General features: G+C 43.4%; 1 protein-coding gene across 2 annotated transcripts in view; it reads right to left on the reverse strand.

Moving 5' to 3' along the window:
• ZNF217 (zinc finger protein 217) overlaps positions 1–581 on the reverse strand; it is a 28,755-nt gene extending 28,174 nt beyond the window's left edge. The window contains exon 1 of one of the 2 annotated variants that reach the window (XM_065691353.1): positions 431–581. The gene's annotated coding sequence lies outside the window, so the exon portion shown is untranslated. Of the gene's footprint in view, positions 1–50; positions 95–430 lie in introns of those variants that run through there. The other variant, XM_065691356.1, reaches the window with a different exon arrangement.
• Between the last annotated feature and the right edge of the window lie 9,803 nt (positions 582–10,384).

Consider the following 10,384-nt stretch of genomic DNA (forward strand, 5'->3'; position numbering starts at 1 on the left):
CCCCCGGCCCTTCCTACCCCCACCCAGGGACCCGCGTCCCCCCCGCACACCTGCCCTTCCTCTTCCTCCTTTCCCCCAGGGGCGGTCAGTGCGCCTCGCCAGCCTCCCAGGCGCCGGGACAGCACGGGGATGGGCGGCCCTGCATGCTCGGGGGGGGGGGGGGGGGGCGGGGGCTGAGGCGTTGAGCCCCCCCCCCTTTTTCCTCACAAGGAAGGGAGAGTGTATACCCCCAGATCCCTCAACATGTCCCGGAAGACAGCTGCCCTCCCACCCCCCCGCGGTCGGTCACACAACCAGGTCCTCACGGCAGAGACCGCCCCGAGGGGAAGGGGCTGCGCCTCCCTCAGGTGCCTCTGTGAGGGTGGGGGGGAGCAGGAGGAGGACAGAGGGGCCGGAGCCCCCTGGAAGTTGACCCCCAGCCCTCCCTCACCTGTGCCCGGGCCGCCTCCCCCGGCCGGCATCCTGAGGTGGGGGCGGAGGGAGGAGGGCAGAGGGGGCGGCCGCCCGCGGTGCCGCCGGAGCAGGACTCGGTGGCGCTGGCGCTCGGGGCACTGTTTGTAAACCGCTCCCGCGGCAGCTGTTGCTGGGGCAGCCCCCGCCGCTCGGCCACGCCCCGCCGCGCAGGCCACGCCCCCCGCTTGACGCAGGCCACGCCCCCTCCCCGGTGGGGCGGGCGGGTTGTGAGGGGTGGGTGGGCGGCGAGGCCCGGCCCTCGCGGGCAGGACTGCGGCCGGTGGTGCCCCGGGCCGGGCGCCGGTGGGGACGGCGCCACCGCTAATGGCTGGTCCCTGTGTGCCGCCGCCGTGCGAGGGGGAAGCTCGAGAAGCGGCGGCGGTTGCGCGGCCCCGTAACGGCGGCGGGACGGGGCCCAGCCGGCCTTTGTGTGTTGTGATGCAGGGGGACGCGGCGATGGCATCGCTCTGAATGACAAAGAGCGGCGGAGGGCCGTTATATAAAGCCTTATACTGCCTGACATAAGCGTACGCCTGGCAGGAGCCATTAGGGGCCTTCGCTGTGCTTTGTAAATGTAAATAAAAGCGATGCACGTCCTAAGTGTTGTCCATCGGGTTCCTTTGGTGGGTCGTTGCGGGGTGAGATGGCCGTCGCTGGCTTGCCCTGAGGAGACCAAGGGCCTGCAGTTCAGTAAGTGGGCCCCATATTGGGGCTGCTGCCTCGTGGGGAGGGGAGCAACATGGAAACCTGGCCATTTGCTGCAGACATGGCCCAAAAGGCCAGGGATTCATGTATTTTGCATTTCTTTCGACAGTCGTAAGGGCTCAGCTGTTCCGTCTGGCATAGCACTGCTTCTTCTCCAGAGGTATGGACGCCAAAGTGGAATTACACAGCAGACAAAGACTTAATATATTTTTTTCCCGAGTATTCCAGTCAGAACTGAGGAGCTTTTTAGGAGTTAAATGCGGTCTGTGATACTGTTAGCAAAATGCTTAATCTCTGCTAGACTCTGAGGTTAGCACCTTCTTCAAGTAAATGTGTTAGAAAGTGAGTTTCCATGTGGTCTCTCCTCTTGTTTTTCCCGCAAAAGACACACAGAGACCTGTTAAAAGTCAGTGTAGTTTACATCAATAGGTTTAGATCACACCCAGTGGCTTATTTGCTTCAATATAAAAATCATCCTTCCTGAATTGCCGACATTTCTAAAATAATGGCAACTGAAATTACGTGGGGTTTGTTTTAAAGTTCTCTCAAAATGTTCTCCTGAATGTTAAAAAACCTCTGTGTAACCCAAGAGCACAGGGTTTTGCCTTATTCTGCTTCTTCACAGGTTTTCAGGCATGAAGTCTTGATCCTCCCACTGCCCAAAATGGTCCAAGAGGTTTAAATTGATACAGAAGTGAACTGGTGTAGGGCTTCTTGCACGATCAGCAATTTCAGTTGTTTTCATAAGTGTGATTTTTTTCTTGCAGTATGATGTGTCCAAGCGAGGTGTTTATACATGCATGCAAAATATTCCACTGCATAGCAAGAGCTTCACATTTCTTTGTAACTTGCTGCACACAAATTTATACTATGCGACCAAACCTGATCCCACAAACACTCCCAAGTTTAAGCACAGAAGTAGGCCAGTACACTTCAGTGGGACTTGCTATGTAAGTTGAAGTATCGATTATCTACAACTGGCAGCATGGCAAGAAGAACAAAGCAGAACTTCGCTGGAAATGGGTGTGGGAGTTACCACACAATGTCCCACCCAATGTCGAGCGTCATGTGAATCAGGACTGTTAAAAAACTGGGGGGGTTTATTGGTTTCTTATTTTAGTGATTTGGAAGTCCTTGTACTGAAGAGTTACAAACAGCTCACAGAAGTAAAAATACTAAACTTGTGCTTTTGCTTTGTGTCTCCTGAAAGACTTTGCAGTGTCAGGTTTTGCCCTATTTCTTGCTCTCATGACATACCTAAACCCATTACTCCTCCTGCCCCTTTTTTTACCCCTTTTTAAAGATTTTACTTTTCCAGGTGAAATACACTGACTTTCTTGATCACAAGGGGTGTTTCTCTGGAGGCAGGAACCAGGATGACTGTAAACATGATTTAACAGAGAACACAGAAGCCGTATGGTTTTTATCCACTGAGATATGGTACCTCTGTGGAAAACATAAGAAAATAAAAAGACTGTTTCGGGAAAAAATTAGAAGCTCAGAATATCTTCAAACTTCTCTTCTTTTTTCCTTTTTTTCTTCAAAGTGTATCATATAATATCACATTACATAAGTGAAATGAAAACATCCAATTTATTTTTACAGATTAGCCACAGTGACCTCCATGATTTATGCTTATGACACTGGAAATGTTTGATACGAGGCAAGGGCCAACTTGTAAAAATAAATCTTAGATTTTCTTCTCCCTCTGTTTTGCCTTGTGTTGAGGACATTTGCTGCCTTTCTGGAGAAGCTTCAGCAATCAATGTATTATGTATGAAGGAAAAACTTCTACAACAAATGCACTGACAGACCTGTGTTTACTGTTCTGTACTATATGTTACTACACAGTCTTGCAATATTAAACCGAGCCCCAAACTAGACTTTGGAACCAGGCAGCATGCCCAAAATTGTGATAATCTCCTCCATAACAACAGGAAAAAATAAAATAATATTGCTGAAAGCTGAAAAGTTTCCTTTCAGTCTCCAAACTACTAATGTACTTAAATTTATTAGCTCTTTTAAATTACAGTAAGTACATTTACATTATGTAAAACTCCATACTAACAGTCTTGCAAACTGGCTCAAGTCCTGCTCTTCTGCATAGCTCACATGAGAAAACCCTCACTGTCGGAGAGATTGAAAACAGAGCTGATCAAGCAACAGGAAGCCTTTACCTAAATTTAAAGTCTTTCAAGGCTTACTGTGGATGTTTGTCTCAGAAAAACTGACCTGAGCAGCAAAATACACAGTCTATACCTGGCAGCAGGAGATCAGCCAAGTTTCATTCTTTTGCACAGGGACTCTCATTTTAGATTCATATTTAGACAGCTATTAAATCTGGCCCGTCGTGTGGTTAAGGCACAAATGGGATTTAGGGGATCTGGGCTCAGTCCCAGCTCTGCCACAGACTTCCTGTGTGATCTTGGGCAAGTCTTCTCACAGGGCTCACAAAGTGTGGCAGTTGTTGTTTTTTTTAAGCCCGTGCTCCAGCCGTCAAGTCATTACATGAAATTCTCTGTTTGCTGGCATGAATAGATAAATGGAGCCAATACGCACTGTTTTAGCGTTTCAAGAGATAAGCTTGAAACCATGATCAGAGTGTAACCTAATGGCTCAGAGTTAGAGAACAAACTTTAGAAGTCCTTTTTAAAATTACGTTGGGCACTGGGGCCATGAGTTGTAATACAAAAATTCTACAGTCTTCATTAGTGCACAACAGTTTCTATTTGTAAAATCGGGGTCATTTTCCTTCCTTGCTGACAGAATTCTTCATAAAGTGTTTGTGCAATGTTCAGATGAGACTGAGAATAGAAAATAAACAGAGCCTCTTATGAGAAAGCTTTATCAGTGTTTTGTGGCTTGGTTTTTTGAATTTCCCCTTTGCACAAATTACTTCTTTCAGCATTATTTCTGCAGCAAGTAAAAGAAAATCCCGTTGTGTCAGATGATTCTCCTGTTTTTGCCTCTGCAGAAGTGCAGGCAGTAGTATGTTTACAGGAAACGCCTGCTGCAGAGGCACTCTGGTAGTTAGACACGGTCTCAGATTTGACTAACATGCTCACATGATTAGATTTACTAAATGAAGACACAGATGAGACGCTGATGAGAAAGCTGCCAGCAATCAGGTTCTTGCAACATCAGATAATCCATGAAGCGACTTTGTGCAGTAACCATGCAGAAGGCTCCCTTCGCCCTCCCCCCCAAGAATGTGCCTGCCTGTTGCATTAGTAACTATCTCCTCAACCCATATTCAGTTACCAGGCTCCCTCTCATCAACAGCAGCTCTTTTTTTCTCTACCCCCCCTCCTTGCATTCTAGACCAAAGTGCTGCATTCTTTAAAAATGCATTCGTAGGTATTTTTATGCTCAGCTAAAATTTGAGGATTTAGTTACTTTCTAAGCAGCACATTTAACGTAGGAGAGTTTATTTTTATAATCAGAAAGAAATTGCAGGGGTTTTCTTACACTGTTTTATACATCCTGTCTGTATAAACTCGTGGATTTTAAATCCTGCGAGGCACATTGACAGTACAGCCATTAAAGATTTTCTATTTGACCTTGATTTTGTTTTTGCTGCATATGAACTTTAACAGACTTGAAGCATGACGTGTCTTTACTTTTTATTTAGCAGAGTACACGTAGGGTAGGAAAAGACATGTAAACAGAAGCTTGTTCAATAGCATGTAGACTTGTCAAAGGAAATATATACCTTTCCTGAAGCTCATCTTGTTCAATCTACAGTTTTGTTCTGTACTTTGTTCTGCAAATGGATCCTTTTCGAAATGACGGCATACCATGATGTGTATGTTCACTTTTCTTGTAACTCATGGGGTGAAAGATCTCTGTGATCTTACTGTTACTTATTCAAGCACACGTTAGTTGTTTGATAAGGTATATCACAATAGCAATAGCAGCAGCAGTGTTGCTACTGAGGTGATAGAGAATAACGATTTGTATGGAGAAGTAGTATCTTTTGTTAGATGTAGTTAGAAGAGAGAGGAGCTTTCAGTGACTCAAGCCCTTCCTCAGGACTGAAAACAGAAACAAACTTCAAGCACGCCTGAGTTTGTGCTGTGCAGTGAACAGAGACAAATACATCAGTGAAATACAAATGATGTAAAAAAGGCTGCTTGAGAAGATAAACAAACTGAAGATAATGAAGTCATACCCTCTGCCCAGGATGGGTCAGTTATCTGCTCCAGAGGCCCTCAACTTTTGTAACTTTCCAAATTGTCCTTCCCCATATCACACAGCCTTTCCTCTAAATATCAAGAGTCAGGTCTAGAGCGACTTAATCCTCTCCCTTCTTTGATTAGTTTGAGCTTCTAGTCTTCTTGCTCTCAGTTCATAAACTACTTCTTTCCATTGCTTGCATATGGCAAAATAAAAGCATATTCATCTGTGCTAATTAGCACCTGACACCACTATTCAATTAAAAAAAAAGAAGTCTGATATTAAAAGCCCAACCCGAAGCTGACTACTCACACATACAGATGTAGGTGTACACTGAACTGGTTCTAAAATTAAAGCCTAAATATATCGGTTTGATAGGATGGCATGCTTAAATTGTGTATTTGTTAATACAACTTTCCTCATAGCATTAATGAGTTCTTCTTACAAAGTAAGCTGATCTACACCAAAAAGTCAAGATCTTGCAGAGTTCACAAGTCTGGAAGAGTTTTGTAGCCACATCTAAATTCTGACTCTTGTGTGGTGCTGTAGGTGTAATTCAAATGCCACCTTTCCCCCCACTTCTCCTTTTAGGGTTCATTTTCCATTTTGCCCTCCGTTAAAGAAGTTTGCCTCCTCTTTGTTTTGATCTTAAACAAATTGAAACAAAATTTCAGGTACACCAATGGTATTTGCAACAGGGTTTATCATCAAATTAATGGAAATAGCCTCTTAAGAGTTTCACAAGATGTACCCAGACTGAAGAAGGCATCTTTAGATTAATTCCTTTACTTTCCATGGCATACTCCAGGGGCATTCAAAGACCAAAATTGCCTTAAAGGGTGGCAGTTGCTGCTGCTTGTAGTTGTGATGCGGAGGCAGATCCCTAAGAGCTGGCCCATGGGCAAGGAAACAAAATTACCTGCCTTAAGACATCAGAGAGACTGAAGACATCTTTGCATGTTAATTCAAAATTAAGGAAGTATTACTTTTGTAAAGGTTTTTATGTAAGATTACCCCAGATTCTGCCAGGAGTAATCCCTGGGAACAACGTGCCGAGTTCAGTTGGTTTTTTGAGACATACTTTTACAAAAGTATTTACCTTCGAGCATGTCCTCACATTCAGCCATAATGCTCCTCCTGCCTGAATTATAAAGCAGAGAGAAAGGGATACAAAAAGTCATTTTGCGATTCTTTCCAAAACTTTCACAGTGTTAAAAATAATAATTTTCATAAACTGTAAGTGCTGGTACATCAATAATGGATGATGGGATTCTTGCACACATGTTTATTAATTTATAAACACCACACAGCCTCAGAATGAAAGATGCTCTATAAATAGAAAGCGAATATCGATCAATCTTGACGTGGTTCTTGGAGGGTTGCAACATTTTGGGGTTTTTTTTCTGCTTCTTCCTAATCTGATAACAGAATTCCCTGAGCTTGGCTCTTTGTTATCATTATTTGTTTCTTCCTATTGTACCTTCGTCAACACTTCCGCCTTGTATCAGAAATGCAGGAAGAAAAATCTGAGGCTTCTTACTGTTGAGAATGCCATAGAACTGGCATAACAAAAATGTGCATTTGAAAGGTTATAAAAAAAGACAGGCAATTGTTTAAACCGAGGTATTAGCATGACAGTTGACAAAGGCATGGTATGTTGCCAGATCTCACTGGTTTCTAATGCCAGTTAATGAGAACAAGTATTCCTTGATCTGAGCAGAGAAAGAACTATCTCACGTGTCTTTACACACACAGCAAACGTGCTTCCCCATTTTGAGAATTATTGTTCCAACACCATAAGAAGATATCATTTTACTTCAAAACACATTAGATTCCCCCCCCCCTTCACAACTGACTCGTAACCTGATCCCTGCCTTTGCATTTGTTATGTTTATTTGATTTACATTTCTCTGCTTCCCTCTTCTTGCAGAAACAACGTCCTCGCAACTGTTTGACGCAGTCGGTGCTCTGATAAACAGGTGATGAACACTTGCCATCTATGCTGTGGGTGAAAGGGGGAGGGAGAACAAGAAAAAAAAGCACACTTCCCAGATCTAAGAAGCTTTCAAGTAACTTTCGAAACCAAGCCCAAAGCGCAGCCTCTTTGCAGAGTTTCCACAATTATGACTTGCACCAAAGCCTCCCAAACAATCATGCGAGGGGAGTTTTGCCAAGCTGCTGCCAGTGCTCTGGCTCAGCCCACTCTCAAGAACCAGCCTGTATTAGAAAAACCTGTCACATTATAATGCATGTAAGGAAATGCCCCTGCTTACCTAGTGTGCCTTCCTACCTACCTCCATACCCTGCTCGGGCACAGCTAGATGGGGGGCAGGCTGAGGCTCCACTGCTGGTGGTGCCAACAAGGGTCTGTCTGCTCAGTGCAGGGGGCTTCAGCTGGTGCGTATCAGTATCACTATTGCCTTGAATGGAGCTACAGTAATTTCCAGCAGCTGTGACTTCACTGCAGCATTTAAGCAAGCTTAAGAGGAGTTTTGATTGTAAAACCTACCATTCTCTGAGGCCTAAGCCTGTGGTGATGGGCAGGCTGTCCTACGGGCACAGCAGCCCCCTGAAGTCTGCCCATCAGCAAGCAGGATTTCCACTCGTGGAAATTCAGAATTTGACACTGGTGTTTTGCTACAATAGAAGTGTTGTAAAGGGGACAGGGTAATGTCTTCCCTGTGCTCTGTGTCAGGATGTTATTCAAAGTAAATCATCAGATTTTGCTTCATTTTTGCCATTGTTACATTATTTCCTGTATGACTTCTTTCTTTCCCCCCATCAAAAGAAATTAGTTATTACTTAATTTGCTTCATATTGAAGTTTTTGAGAGGACTTTTAAAAAACAAATTAACAAAGCTGGAGTTTATTCAGCAGTTAAAAAGCCTGCTTTCAAACAAGACACCATGAAGCCTCACAGTAACACATGCAGCTGAGGACATTTTAAGCTTAAACTACTGACATTAGACAAAGAGGAAGGTGACTTGTTCTGTGGAAGCAAATGCAAAAACTAAACCACCAGAAACGAAATGACACGTAGACTTTAAATGTAAACCCCTTTCAGTTTATCCATCTGAAAAGGTGTCAGCACAGATTAAATAGGAGAAGATTTTTCTATGGGGTTTTCTTAATATGAGAGTATTCTTCCAAAGTTACAGGATATTGTAGTTTTATAATAATGATGTTTTTATTAACAGTTTGCAGCTTGTGTTTGTGATTAAGAAAGCAGGACATTCAGTATAGAGTACATATAATAATTGGAAAGTGCGTGTACATGCATACTTACAGGAAAAAGTATGTTTGTCTGAGGCATTCTGCAGTGACTAGCTATTAATACTGTCAAGAAGCAGACCTCTCTCACAGGTCTCCTAATAACAGCTTTTGGTGCTGACAAAATCCTTGCCCAACAGATGCAACCATAGCTTTATCAAGGACTTCTGGTGACACTGTAAACCATGAGAGTGAAAAAATGCTTCCTGCTGCAGACTTCCTGCTTCTGCTGCAGGAACAGCACAGACCAGTTTGTTTCAGACGTCGTTTCTTTATCAGCCTGTGTGGGGAATTACAGCCTCTAATGCAGCACACAGAGGTTTAGAAAAACGTGTAAACTGGTGATGTTGTGTCCTCTCGTGTTGTGTGTGTAGGTTTAGACTAACACCTTTAGCTAATGTGGAAAAATAATGGTGACTGTGATTATTTTATACAATATAAGAAGAGCTCCATGATCTGTTCTGCTGTGTATAGGGACCAACATGGATTTAGAGGTTGTCATCAACGGTGGATTTTCAAGAGAAAGTAGGAACTCGATGAAGTATTGCAAATGTGCATGAAGTGGCTTTAGGCATGTAATTATTTTAATTCAGGTATGCAAAACAGATAATTGTACATGGAAACAGCTAATTGGGCAAAATTTCATTTCCTTTTACCTGTACTCAGGGAGAATCAGAAGTCACTGTGAATACATACTGTCTGCATTTTCTACATGCACCAACGCCAGACGGATCTAAGGTTCTGTATCCTGCTATGGATCCCCATACAGAACTGTCTTTGAAGTGAGACCACATGGTTTTCCATGCCCCCAGCCACATCAGTTTTGCTGACCAGCCCCTTCTCCCCTCACGCTGCCCAGGAGCAGAGCTGGCTGCACTTTTCCTCCATCCCAGGACTCCGCTCTGACTTTCCTGAAGGCTTGTTTTCAGTGCTGGCCCCCATTCGGGTACTTTTTAGCCCTGTGCACAAAGGCAGAGAGGAGAAAGGAAACACAAGATGTGTCAAGAGGATTATATTTTATTTTATTTTAGAATTTGCAGTGAATATAGATAGACAGGGGAAAAAGCGAGTGTGCATATGTACCATGAGATACAGGAATATCGCAATAGGCATTTTACTATACTCTCCGTTTCCCTACCCCTAGCAACATGCTGACAAATCAAGAACTGCCATCCTATATACAGTACTCCAGCTGTCAGCCTTAAGCAGTGCATCTCCTTGCCAGAGTACAGCCTTTCCTTTGTTCCAGCTTTGAAAATAAAATCACAATTTGAAAATAAAGGGGTAAAGAATTCTTTTCTAAGGCAGGAAAGTCACTAATCCTTTGTAAAGGTTCATAACTGCATTCACTGCTTTGAACAAGAAGCCACATGGTGAATGATAATAGATTTGTAGTAACAGCATGCCCTGTATTTAATGTATTAATAACCAGTTACATAAAGTCAACAGACTCACTATATGCACCTACTACTTAATTTTAGATATATTTTCATTGATTTAAATTATTCTAAGTAAGAAAAAGAAATGTTCTCTGAGCAGCCTTTGTTTCTACTTGATAATTTTTCAAGGGAGGAAAAAGGCTTTTTGAAGGATTAGCTATAACTCTGTCAAATTTTTGAAGCTAACTCAGAGAGGGTTGTGCACTATATTAATGTCTTTGACTTTAATGTTTTGCATCTTAGAAACAGGAATAGGCCAAAGGTAATGTGAATTTTGTGGGGCATTTGAAAAATGCATTGTGTAGGAGTGACTTAGAGAGGCACAATCTGCAAGGTAGCAC

The sequence above is a fragment of the Lathamus discolor genome, chromosome 11, assembly GCF_037157495.1.
Source record: "Lathamus discolor isolate bLatDis1 chromosome 11, bLatDis1.hap1, whole genome shotgun sequence".
In the NCBI taxonomy this organism is placed as follows: Eukaryota; Metazoa; Chordata; class Aves; order Psittaciformes; family Psittacidae; genus Lathamus; species Lathamus discolor.